Source organism: Heterodontus francisci, chromosome 4 (assembly GCF_036365525.1).
Source record: "Heterodontus francisci isolate sHetFra1 chromosome 4, sHetFra1.hap1, whole genome shotgun sequence".
Taxonomy (NCBI): domain Eukaryota; kingdom Metazoa; phylum Chordata; class Chondrichthyes; order Heterodontiformes; family Heterodontidae; genus Heterodontus; species Heterodontus francisci.
Genome location: NC_090374.1, coordinates 201,274,096 through 201,286,529, shown reverse-complemented (window position 1 = coordinate 201,286,529; position 12,434 = coordinate 201,274,096). Strand labels below are relative to the sequence as shown.

General features: G+C 49.4%; 1 protein-coding gene across 12 annotated transcripts in view; it reads left to right on the top strand.

Moving 5' to 3' along the window:
- LOC137369473 (nuclear factor 1 B-type-like) overlaps positions 1-12,434 on the top strand; it is a 335,107-nt gene that overhangs the window by 252,473 nt on the left and 70,200 nt on the right. The window lies entirely within an intron of this gene.

The following is a 12,434-nucleotide window of genomic DNA, read 5'->3' as shown; positions in this document are numbered from 1 at the left end:
ACCTCCCAAATCTGTGTCCATCTTTCCCAGAACCCCATATTTGAATTTGAATTTCCACTGCTGCCACAGTACTGAAACGGCTCTTATCAAAGTCAGAAGTCATATCTTATATAACTGTGACAAAGGCAAACTATTCCTCTTCTTCCTTCTCATCCTGTCTGCAGCCTTCAATGTGGTTGACATACCATCCTCCTCCAGTGCTTCTCCACTGTCATCCAGCTGGGTGGAAGTACCCTCCCCTTGTTCCATTCTTATCTGTCTAATAGTAGCCAGAAAATTACCTGCAATGGCTTCTCTTCCCATTCCCATGCCCTTACCTTTGGTGTCCCACAATGATCTCTCCTTGCCCCCCTCCTATTTCTCATCTACATGCTGCCCCTTGGCAAAATCATCCATAAACACAGTGTCAGTTTCTACACGTACACTGACAACAGTGGCGCAGTGGTTAGCACCGCAGCCTCACAGCTCCAGAGACCCGGGTTCAATTCTGGGTACTGCCTGTGTGGAGTTTGCAAGTTCTCCTTGTGACCGTGTGGGTTTTCGCCGGGTGCTCTGGTTTCCTCCCACAGCCAAAGACTTGCAGGTGATAGGTAAATTGGCCATTGTAAATTGCCCCTAGTGTAGGTAGGTGGTAGGGAATATGGGATTACTGTAGGGTTAGGATAGATGGGTGGTTGTTGGTCGTCACAGACTCGGTGGGCCGAAGGGCCTGTTTCAGTGCTGTATCTCTAAATAAATAAATAAACACCCAGCACTACTTCTCTCAGTCCCTCCACTATCTCTAAATTGCCAGCCTGTTGGTCTGACATCCAGTAGTGGATGAGCAGAGGCTTCCTCCCAATAAATATTGGAAAGACTGAAGTCATTGTGTTCGATCCCCAACACAAACTCCTTTCCCTAGCCATCAACTCCATTCTTCACCCTGGCAACTGTCTGAAGCTGAACCAAACTGTTCTCAATTAATGTCATATTTGTCCCACATAACTGCACGATCACTAAGACTGCCTATTTCCACCTCAGTAGCAATGCCCATCTCCACCCCTACCTGAGCTCAACTGCTGCTGAAACCATTATCCATGTCTTCATTACCTCTAACCTTGACCAGTGTAACATACTCCAGGCTGGTTCTACCATCCATAAACTGGAGGTCATCCAAAACTCGGCTGCCCATTTCCTAATTTGCACCAAGTCCTGTTCACCTCACACCCCTCTGTTTGCAGACCTATATTGGCTCTCAGTTAAGTAACACCTCAATTTTAAAGTTCTGATCCTTATTTTTAAATCCCTGTGTGGTCTCATCCACCTCCTCCCTTCCCACACCCCCATCTGCAACATCTCTGTAATCTCTTCTAGCCCTACAATCCTCCAAGGTATCTGTGTTCCTGTAATTCTTGCCTCTTAAGCACCCCAATTTTAATTGTTCCACCATTCGTGCCATGCCTTTAACTGTCAAGGACCTAAGCTCGAGAATTCCCTCTCTGCCTCTCTATCTCTCTTTGTCCAAACTTTTGGTCATCTGCCCTAATATGTGGCTGTGTCAAATTTTGTTTTCTAACACTCCTGTGAGTGTCTCCTTGGGACATTTTATTATGTTAAAGGTGCTGTTTAAATACAGGTAGTTGTTATCAAACCTTTTGAGTGTAATTATAAAGGAGTATTTCCTTCTGATGAAATGGAATTTCATTGTGATATTATAAAAAGGACTGCAATAATTCTGAACAACTCAGAGCATCACCATAAAGATTTCAAGGCAACAAGTTACTGCATTACAACAGCAACATACAATCATACAGCACCTTTAGCAAAGTAAAATTGGCCCAAAGCACTTCACAGAAGTGTTCGCAAACAAAATTGGACACTGAGCCAACTGGAGTATTGTGTCCAATTCTGGGCATCACACTTTGGGAAGGATGTGAAGGTTTTAGAGAGGGTGCAAAGAAGATTTACAATAATGGTTCCAATAATGAGGGACTTAAGTTACATGGATAGATTGGGGAAACTGGTATTGTTCTCCTTAGAGAAGAGAAGATTGAGAGGAGATTTGGTAGTGATGCTCACAATTATGAGGGGTCAAGACAGAGTAGGTAGAGGGAAATAATTCCTATTGGCAGAAGGGCCAAGAACCAGAAGACACCGATTTCAGGTGATTGGCAAAAGAACCAACAGCAACATCAGGAGATTTTTTTTCATGCAGTGGGTGGTTAGGATCTGGAATGCACGGCCTGAGAATGTGGTGGAGGCAGGTTCAATCGAAGCATTGAAAAGGGAATTGACCCAGCGCCTCAAGAGAGAAACATTTGCAGGGCTTTGGGGAAAGAGCAGCGGAGTGGGACTAGCTGAGTTGCTCTTATAGACAGCCAGCATGTACATGATGGGTCAAATGGCCTCCTTCTGTGCTATAACCATTCTGTGAATCTATAAGATATATTAAGACAGGTGACCAATAGCTTGGTCAAAGAGGTGTGTTTTAAGAAGTGGCTTAACAGAGAGGAGAGAGGTAGAGAGGCAGGGAAGTTTAGGGAGGGAATTCCAGAGCTTAGGCTCTTGACAGCTGAAGACATGGTCATTGAAGTGAAGCAATTAAAATTGGGTATGTGCAAGAGGCCAGAGTGGAGAAGTGCAGAGATCTTGGAGGGGTGTAGGGCTGGAGAAAGTGACAGAGATAGGGAGTAGTGAGGCCATGGAGGAACTTGAAAAGAAAGATGAGAATTTTGAAATCAAGATTTTACCAGGCTGGGAGCCAGTGTCCATCAGGGAACACAGAGGTATCGGTGAACAGGACTTGGTGTGAGTTAGTATATGGGTTGTAATATTTTGGGTGATCTTAAGTTTATGGAGGTTGCGAGTTGGAGACTGGCCAGGAGAGCATTAGAATAGTCATGTCCAGAGGTTAAAAAAGGCATGGATAAGGGTTTCAGCAGCAGATCAGCAGAGTCGAACGTAGATGAGCAATGGTATGGAGGTGGAAGTAGGCAGCTTTAATGATGGAGAAGATATGGAGCGGGAAGCTCAGCTCAGGGTCAGAAAGGACACCAAGGGCTGTAAACAGTTTGGTTTGGCCTCAAACAGTGGCCAGGGAGAGGGATGGAGTCGGTGGCTAAGAGTTTGTGTTGGAACTGATGGCAGTGGCTTCAATTCTCCCAATATTTAATTGGAGGAAATTTCTGCCCATCCAATACAAATGGAAGACATGCAGCATATCAAATCAGAGGCAGTGAAGGTATGAGGGAGGTGCTGCTGAGGTACAGCTGGGTGTCGTCAGTGTACAATTGGAACCAGACATAACATTTTCGGCTTACGTTGCCTAGGGGCATCATGTAGATGAGCAATGGTATGGAGGTGGAAATAGGCAGCCTTGGTGATGGAAAAGATATGGGGTGGAAAGCTCATCTCAGACTAAAAAAGGATGCCAAGGCATTTAGGAGGTGGCCAAGGATCGATCCTTTGGGGGCTCCAGAGGTAATGGTACAGGAGCAGAAAGAGAAGCCATTGCAGAAGATTTTCTGGCTATGACTGAATGGTTAGTAATGGAACCAGGTGAGTTCCACCCAACTGGACAATGGAGTGAGTAGTGTTGGGGGGAGGATGGTGTGATCAATCATGTTAAGTGTTGTATTCACAGGTTAAAAAGGATGAGGAGGGATAGTTTACCAGAGTCACAGTCCCATACAATGTCATTTGTGACTTTGGTAAGGGTACCTTCAGTGCTGTGGCAAGGGCCATAGTTTATTCCCAAACTATGTAACCAGGCTTTGTTAAAATTTTTATATAGTTGCTACGACCAGGTGAAAAATGTGTCTCGGGGTCTTTTGCTGTCTTCACCTGGTCCTATTGGAACAGGGTTTTATTTTAAACATGCTGTGTTTTAAGATCCCCCTTAGTGAATCCTTGTTCACCACTTTCCAGTTATAAGGCAAAGAAATGAGCATAAACAGGCTTTCTTCAGTTTAAAGAAGGAAAGTGAAATTTATTAATACTTAAACTTAAACTCTAAAATGGTTCACGCCTACGGATATATGACGCACCCACGCTAGCATGCACATGCAATATACACATGCAGATAGGGGCAGAAAAGAGAAGAGGAATATATCGTAGAGAGGCATTTGAGGTAATATCAGAAATGTTTCTTGTTTACTGTGCTTCCAGCTCACTTGATTGTCAGTAGTCTTGCTGTTCGTCAAGGCCCGGTGCTCTTCTTAAACCTTGTTCACGCAGGAGACTTTTCTCTCTTTGAGATTCATGTGTTTTCACAAGATTCAGTTCTGTGGGAAAGAGATGGAGGCAGGCAGGACTGGAGAGGTTCTGCTTCAGTTCCAGGAGCACACGGCTTTCTGAGTTCACATCCCTTGTGGAAGTTCAAATCTCAGAAGCCAGCTAGTCATGTGACTAAAACTGGTCTGACCACTTCTTCTGTGTTTGTGGATTCTGCTATCTTAGCAGTCAACCTGGAATGCTAGTTCCCCCCACCTTCAACGTCTGGTAATCAAAAGTCCATTGTTGCTTGAATGGGTCAGGGCATGGCCCCTTGTCCCTTGTTCCAACTCTGCTAATCACTATGCAAATGTCTTTCCAGTCAGGGGCTTGCAATTTTAAGTTTTAATGTTCATGTGGCGAAATACTCAGTCTTGGTAGGTGGTGGGTTTGCCTGACAAAGTCCTTTTAGATATTGAATACTCGTCAACAATTTTAATATCTTATAAGATGCTGCTCAAACTTTTACTACAGTATGAACTACACACTGGGCACAGGAAGAAAGTTAGTTCAGTAGCTAATCTATTGTCTATGCATTCTCGAGGAACTGGTTAGTACGAACATTTAATTAATGGTAACGTTTTGCTCACTTTGGGGATGTTCCTACTTAGACAGTCTTACAATGTGAGCACATTTTGTGGCACTTCAAGAAAACTCAGATAAGGTAGTATAATTTGCTAGTGCTGTAATTGCAGTGTGTGTGGCACGGATTTTGCAGTATGAAGGACAGAGAAACTGTCAGCATTCGCTGCCATTACTCCTCTGGAAATGACAACAATTTCTGGAGTAGCACACGTGCATTTAAACACTAAAATCCAGAACTTGCTGTCAGTGATTCTACGCTTCTCCAGAAGATGTACTGTTAACGACACCCCAGAATGCAATCAATTAGAAATCATTGAACTGAGAAAAACTTCCACTCTTACACTCGGAGTCTCACTGTAAAAACCCTTAAAAAATAAGTTGCACCTTGTTGAATGAGGTGTAACTGGGTTTTTAACAACATACTCATAATCCTGCTAAACAGCCTCACTGGTCCCAAAAGAGTAAATTTATATTTGTTGAATGTCAAATTTCTCAGTTATAGTAAGAAATTCATTTTTTTAAAGTGTGTTAATAATATTTTAGCTTCTACCTTAATCCCATGTGTAACTGTCCTAATCATTTGTTTTGCTACGTGTAAAATTTAAAATTATAAGGTGAAGGAATTATGTGATTTTTACTTCCTGATTTGCTGTCTCTGAGAATACTTCAATGTGATTGGCTGCTTGATGATATTATTGCCTGGAGATCCCCTTGACTTTACAGATTCAAGCTGACATCAGGAAAGGGGAAATCTGCACCACAGAGATTGCTAGATCTTTTGTGAACAGTTTTCTCCAAGGTTGGCGGCAAGTACCGTTGTTTTGCCATTGACCACAAAATCCAGCCCACAGAGCCTGTTACAGGGATCAACATGCATAATTCACACTTTGTGCGGTCTTTTTTTTTGGAATCCTTTTGATTTTCTTCAATGCTATTTTAAATGTATGCTAATATTTTGGCACATTTGGCTGCAAAGAGTTTGCAGGTGTTCAGGTAACTGTTCTTGCTTGTATGGGCGAACAAGATTATATGTCTATTTAGCAAGTAGTTAGTAATTTAATTGACATTACATTCAGAGCTTAAGGATGACACTCAGGTGCAGAAACAAAGGCGGGGCAATCATTTGATGAGGGTTTTTCTTCAGTTTTCCTCAATAGGTTTGCATCTGATTAATATGATTTAAGAGGTTGAGTTCTTCCAGGTTGCTTTTTACTTGGAAACTAATTCAAGCATGTTTCTAAGTTCAATGCATTTACTCACAGTAGGGTTCCTGTCTGAACACTGGACAGTGAGGGGGAACTCTGCAAGTGGACAATGCTGTGGGGGAGGGGGTACTCTGCAAGTGGACACTGTTGTGGGGGAGGGGAACTCTGCAGGTGGACACTGTTGTGGGGGAGGGGGAGCTCTGCAAGTGGACACTGTTGTGGGGGAGGGGAACTCTGCAAGTGGACACTGCTGTGTGGGGGAGGGGGAGCTCTGCAAGTGGACACTGCTGTGGGGGAGGGGAAATCTGCAAGTGGACACTGTTGTGGGGGAGGGGAACTCTGCAAGTGGACACTGCTGTGTGGGGGAGGGGGAGCTCTGCAAGTGGACACTGCTGTGTGGGGGAGGGGGAACTCTACAAGTGGACACTGCTGTGGGGGAGGGGAAATCTGCAAATGGACACTGCTGTGGGGGAGGGGAACTCTGCAAGTGGACACTGCTGTGGGGGAGGGGGAACTCTGCAAGTGGACACTGCTGTGGGGGAGGGAAAATCTGCAAGTGGACACTGTTGTGGGGGAGGGGAACTCTGCAAGTGGACACTGCTGTGTGGGGGAGGGGGAACTCTGCAAGTGGACACTGCTGTGGGGGAGGGGAAATCTGCAAATGGACACTGCTGTGGGGGAGGGGAACTCTGCAAGTGGACACTGCTGTGTGGGGGAGGGGGAACTCTGCAAGTGGACACTGCTGTGGGGGAGGGGAAATCTGCAAGTGGACACTGCTGTGTGGGGGAGGGGGAACTCTGCAAGTGGACACTGGTGGGGGAGGGGAACTCTGCAAGTGGACACTGTTGTGGGGGAGGGGGGAACTCTGCAAGTGGACACCGTTGTGTCGGGGAGGGGAACTCTGCAAGTGGACACTGTTGTGGGGGAGGGGGAACTCTGCAAGTGGACACCGTTGTGGGGGTGGGGATCTCTGCAAATGGACACCGTTGTGGGGTTAGGGGAACTCTGGAAGTGGACATTGTTGTGGAGGAGGGGGAACTGTGCAGGTGGACACTGGGGTGGGGGAGGGGAAATGCTGCAAGTGGACACTTTTGTGTGGGGGAGGGGGAACTCTGCAAGTGGACACTGTTGTGGGGGAGGGGGAACTCTGCAAGTGGACACTGCTGTGGGGGAGGGGGAACTCTGCAAGTGGACAATGCTGTGGGGGAGTGAGGTACTCTGCAAGTGGACACTGTTGTGGGGGAGGGGAACTCTGCAAGTGGACACTGTTGTGGGGGAGGGGAACTCTGCAAGTGGACACTGCTGTGGGGGAGGGGAACTCTGCAAGTGGACACTGCTGTGGGGGAGGGGGAACTCTGCAAGTGGGAACTGTTGTGGGGGACGGGAACTCTGCAAGTGGACACTGCTGTGGGGGAGGGGGTATTCTGCAAGTGGACACTGTTGTGGAGGAGGGGAACTCTGCAAATGGACACTGCTGTGTGGGGGAGGGGAACTTTGCAAGTGGACACTGCTGTGTGGGGGAGGGGGAACTCTGCAAGTGTACACTGTTGTGGGGGAGGGGAAATCTGCAAGTGGACACTGCTGTGTGAGGGAGGGGGAACTCTGCAAGTGGACAATGCTGTGGGGGAAGGGAACTCTGCAAGTGGACACTGCTGTGTGAGGGAGGGGGAACTCTGCAAGTGTACACTGTTGTGGGGGAGGGAAAATCTGCAAGTGGACACTGCTGTGTGAGGGAGGGGGAACTCTGCAAGTGGACACTGTTGTGGAGGCGGGGAACTCTGCAAGTGGACACTGTTGTGGGGGAGGGGGAACTCTGCAAGTGGACACTGTTGTGGGGGAGGGGGTACTCTACAAGTGGACACTGTTGTGGGGGAGGGGGTACTCTGCAAGTGGACACTGTTGTGGGGGAGGGGGAACTCTGCAAGTGGACACTGCTGTGTGGGGGAGGGGGAACTCTGCAAGTGGACAATGCTGTGGGGGAGGGGGAACTCTGCAAGTGTACACTGTTGTGGGGGAGGGGAACTCTGCAAGTGGACACTGTTGTGGAGGAGGGGAACTCTGCAAGTGGACACTGTTGTGGGGGAGGGGGTACTCTGCAAGTGGACACTGTTGTGGGGGAGGGGAAATCTGCAAGTGGACACTGCTGTGTGGGGGAGGGGGAACTCTGCAAGTGGACACTGCTGTGTGGGGGAGGGGGAACTCTGCAAGTGGACAATGCTGTGGGGGAGGGGGTACTCTGCAATTGGACACTGTTGTGGGGGAGGGGAACTCTGCAAGTGGACACTGTTGTGTGGGGGAGGGGGAACTCTGCAAGTGGACACTGCTGTGTGGGGGAGGGGGAACTGTACAAGTGGACACTGCTGTGTGGGGGAAGGGGTACTCTGCAAGTGGACACTGTTGTGGAGGAGGGGAACTCTGCAAGTGGACACTGCTGTGTGGGGGAGGGGGAACTCTGCAAGTCGACAATGATGTGGGGGAGGAGGTACTCTGCAAGTGGACACTGTTGTGGAGGAGGGGAACTCTGTTAGTGGACACTGTTGTGGGGGAGGGGGAACTCTGCAAGTGGACACTGCTGTGTGGGGGAGGGGGAACTCTACAAGTGGACACTGCTGTGTGGGGGAAGGGGTACTCTGCAAGTGGACACTGTTGTGGAGGAGGGGAACTCTGCAAGTGGACACTGCTGTGTGGGGGAGGGGGAACTCTACAAGTGGACACTGCTGTGGGGGAGTGGAAATCTGCATGTGGCCACTGTTGTGGGGGAGGGGGAACACTGCAAGTCGACAATGATGTGGGGGAGGGGGTACTCTGCAAGTGGACACTGTTGTGGAGGAGGGGAAATCTGCAAGTGGACACTGTTGTGGGGGAGGGGAACTCTGCAAGTGGACACTGCTGTGTGGGGGAGGGGGAACTCTGCAAGTGGACAATGCTGTGGGGGAGGGGGTACTCTGCAAGTGGACACTGTTGTGGGGGAGGGGAACTCTGCAAGTGGACACTGTTGTCTGGGGGAGGGGGAACTCTGCAAGTGGACACTGTTGTGGAGGAGGGGAACTCTGCAAGTGGACACTGTTGTGGGGGAGGGGAACTCTGCAAGTGGACACTGCTGTGGGGGAGTGGAAATCTGCATGTGGCCACTGTTGTGGGGGAGGGGAACTCTGCAAGTCGACAATGATGTGGGGGAGGGGGTACTCTGCAAGCGGACACTGTTGTGGGGGAGGGTAGCTCTGCAAGTGGACACTGTTGTGGGGGAGGGGGAACTCTGCAAGTGGACACTGCTGTGGGGGACGTGAAATCTGCAAGTGGACACTGCTGTGGGGGAGGGGAAATCTGCAAGTGGACACTGCTGTGGGGGAGGGGAAATCTGCAAGTTTACACTGCTGTGGGGGAGGGGGAACTCTGCAAGTGGACACTGTCGTGGGGGACGGGAACTCTGCAAGTGGACACTGTCGTGGGGGACTGGAACTCTGCCAGTGGACACTGCTGTGGGGGAGGGGGAACTCTACAAGTGGACACTGTCGTGGGGGACGGGAACTCTGCCAGTGGACACTGCTGTGTGGGGGAGGGGGAACTCATCAAGTGGACACTGCTGTGTGGGGGAGGGGGAACTCATCAAGTGGATACTGTTGTGTGGGGGAGGGGGAACTCATCAAGTGGACACTGTTGTGGGGGGGAGGGGGAACTCATCAAGTGGACACTGTTGTGGGGGAGGGGATCTCTGCAAGTGGACACTGTTGTGGGGGATGTGAACTCATCAAGTGGACACTGTTGTGGGGGAGGGGGAATTCTGCAAGTGGACACTGTTGTGGGGGATGGGAACTCATCAAGTGGACACTGTTGTGGGGGAGGGGATCTCTGCAAGTGGACACTGTTGTGGGGGATGGGAACTCATCAAGTGGACACTGTTGTGGGGGAGGGGGAATTCTGCAAGTGGACATTTGTGGGGATGGTGGGCAGAACTCGTCAACTGTGTAGATTGTTCCTTTTGGGTGCCCAGTTCAGGCAACTCAAATGGTACTGGTATGGTCTTGATGGCTCGCACTTATTGAAAAGTTGTGAGAGCAACATCAAGCCATAACGTAGAGCTGGTGCCGGAATCCTGCAGAACCAAAATTAACACAAATCTTTGCCCAGATCAGTGTACATGATCTTTTGATGGAAGCTGAAGTTACAAGCGAGATACAGATGTGTATGATTCACCCTGTTTTCACGGGCCCCCTTTCTGTGATGAGGCTACTCTGTTCGAGGTGGGCCAAAGAGGCAGGTGTAACTCAGGAGGAAGCTCCTAGATGCAAACCGCAGTAGCTGCCAAGGCAAACAAGAGCCCAGATATGCCAGCGAGTCTATAGGACTCGGATGACATACCTGCCGATGCCTGAGCACAGCTGCCAGAGACGACTGCGGATGTCCAGAGAGGCCGTCACACAGCTCTGTGCACTGGTGAATGACGATTTGTAACCAATGGGTTTTTGTGGTCGCCCTATGCCTTTGGCCCTCAAAATTACCGTGGCCCTAAACATTTATGCTTCAGCATCATTCTAGGGATCCACCAGCAACATGTGTGGGGTCTCTAAATCCGCAGTGCATCACTGCATTTAGGAGATCACCAATGCACTGTTCGGAAGGGCCGGCGGCTTTGTACGCTACTGGACAGACCCTGAGAGTTAGTCTGAGATTGGATTTGGGGCCATTGCAGGATTCCCACAGGTCCAAGGTGTCATCGATTGCACATATGTGGTCATCAATGTTCCCACAATCCAATCAGCTGCCTTCACAAACAGAAAGGGGTTTCATTCAATTCATGTCCAAATGTTGTGCGATCACACAAAGCGCTTCCTACAAGTGTGTGCCTGCTTCCCGGGAAACTACCATGACTCGTACATACTTCACCAATCCCAGGCGCCACTGCTTTTCACCCCCTCCGCTCATCTTCAGCGGTGGATTCTTGGAGATAAGGACTACTCATTGATGAAATGTCTTCTGATGCCAGTGAGGAACCCCAGGAATGATGCAAAAGAGCGCTACAACGCCTGCCTTGGCTCCATCCAAGCAACCATCGAACAGGCCATAGGTATGCTGAAGATGTGGTTCCGCCGCCTTGATGGATCTGATGGAGCCCTTCAGGATGCAGCAGACAGGGTTGTGCACAGCGTTGCCGTCTGCTGCATTCTACACAACATCACACTCCGGAGGGGGAAGGCCTTGCAAGATGAAGTGCAAAAGCATGACACACCCTCCGATGATGAGGACACAGAGGGCACACAAGGACAAGCACGCATGGAAAATCAGAGAGCAGTGATGGAGGCCAGACATGGCCAGAGCAGCGAGCAAGGGAGGCAAGGCAGAGACTGATATTGAGCGTTTCTCAATCCATGAATTTCAATAAATACATTTGCTAACAAAACTCACCATCATACATGTAGTCTAAAGTCCTCTCCTTCCGTAACGTCTGTCTCTCCAGCATGAATGACGAAACAGACTGAACCATTGCCTATGTGACATCATTTGTGCAATTAAACATCATGCATATTGACATGCTAATGATGTCAGTGGTACACATTGGCCATACTGTAAGGCTTACCATGGAATTGAAAGACACTCCGTGGTGGAATGAGGTTTTCAGACAATAAAGGCTGATGATTGGCAGGAAAACACATTTGATTAAACCTTATTGAGCTGTCTCACCCGTGAATACCCATTTGTGTCAAGATGTATTTTTAATATGTTTGCGCTTGCCCCTTCGCGGTGTTACCTCTGCACTAGCAGCTGGACTGGAGGCGGGCGACTGATCAGGACGCCTCTTGGCCTGAGATGACTTTGGCAATCGTCCTCTGGGTGCCTGAGGCCTGGAGGTCCCCGGCTGCCTGATGGTTTTCTGCACCAGTGCAGGACTGTCCTCAGGTGTTGCGGCTGCTGGAGCTGGACTCACTGGCGGAGGGGCGGTGTCCACACTCAAATTGCCCTGAGGCAGACCCCAGATGTGGAGTGGAGCCTCTCCTTCTTCCTCTCAAGGCACGTTGGAACCTCACTGCTCTCCGGAGAAGGAACAGGAGCAGGAATGGTCTCCAGGCCCCTGGTCCTATTCTTGCCTGCCACTGCTGATTTGAAGTCATGGCCAAGGCAGTTGTGTGCAGGTCATGGCGTATCTGTGGGATCTGGTTCTCCATGAGGGTTGCCGACCTCTTGACGGATGAAGCCATTTGCTCGCACGCCTGGGACATGGCAGCAGTAATGGTATGGATGGACTCCTCCACCATTCGCTCATGACTGCGCATGGCCTCTGGCATCTCTGCCAGATGTTGCCTTATCTCTCCCTGCAACTCCAGCATACCCTGTGCTGTCGACACCAGAGGCTTGTCATCAGCCTGGGGTTCAGCATAGGCATAGTCACCCACAGTC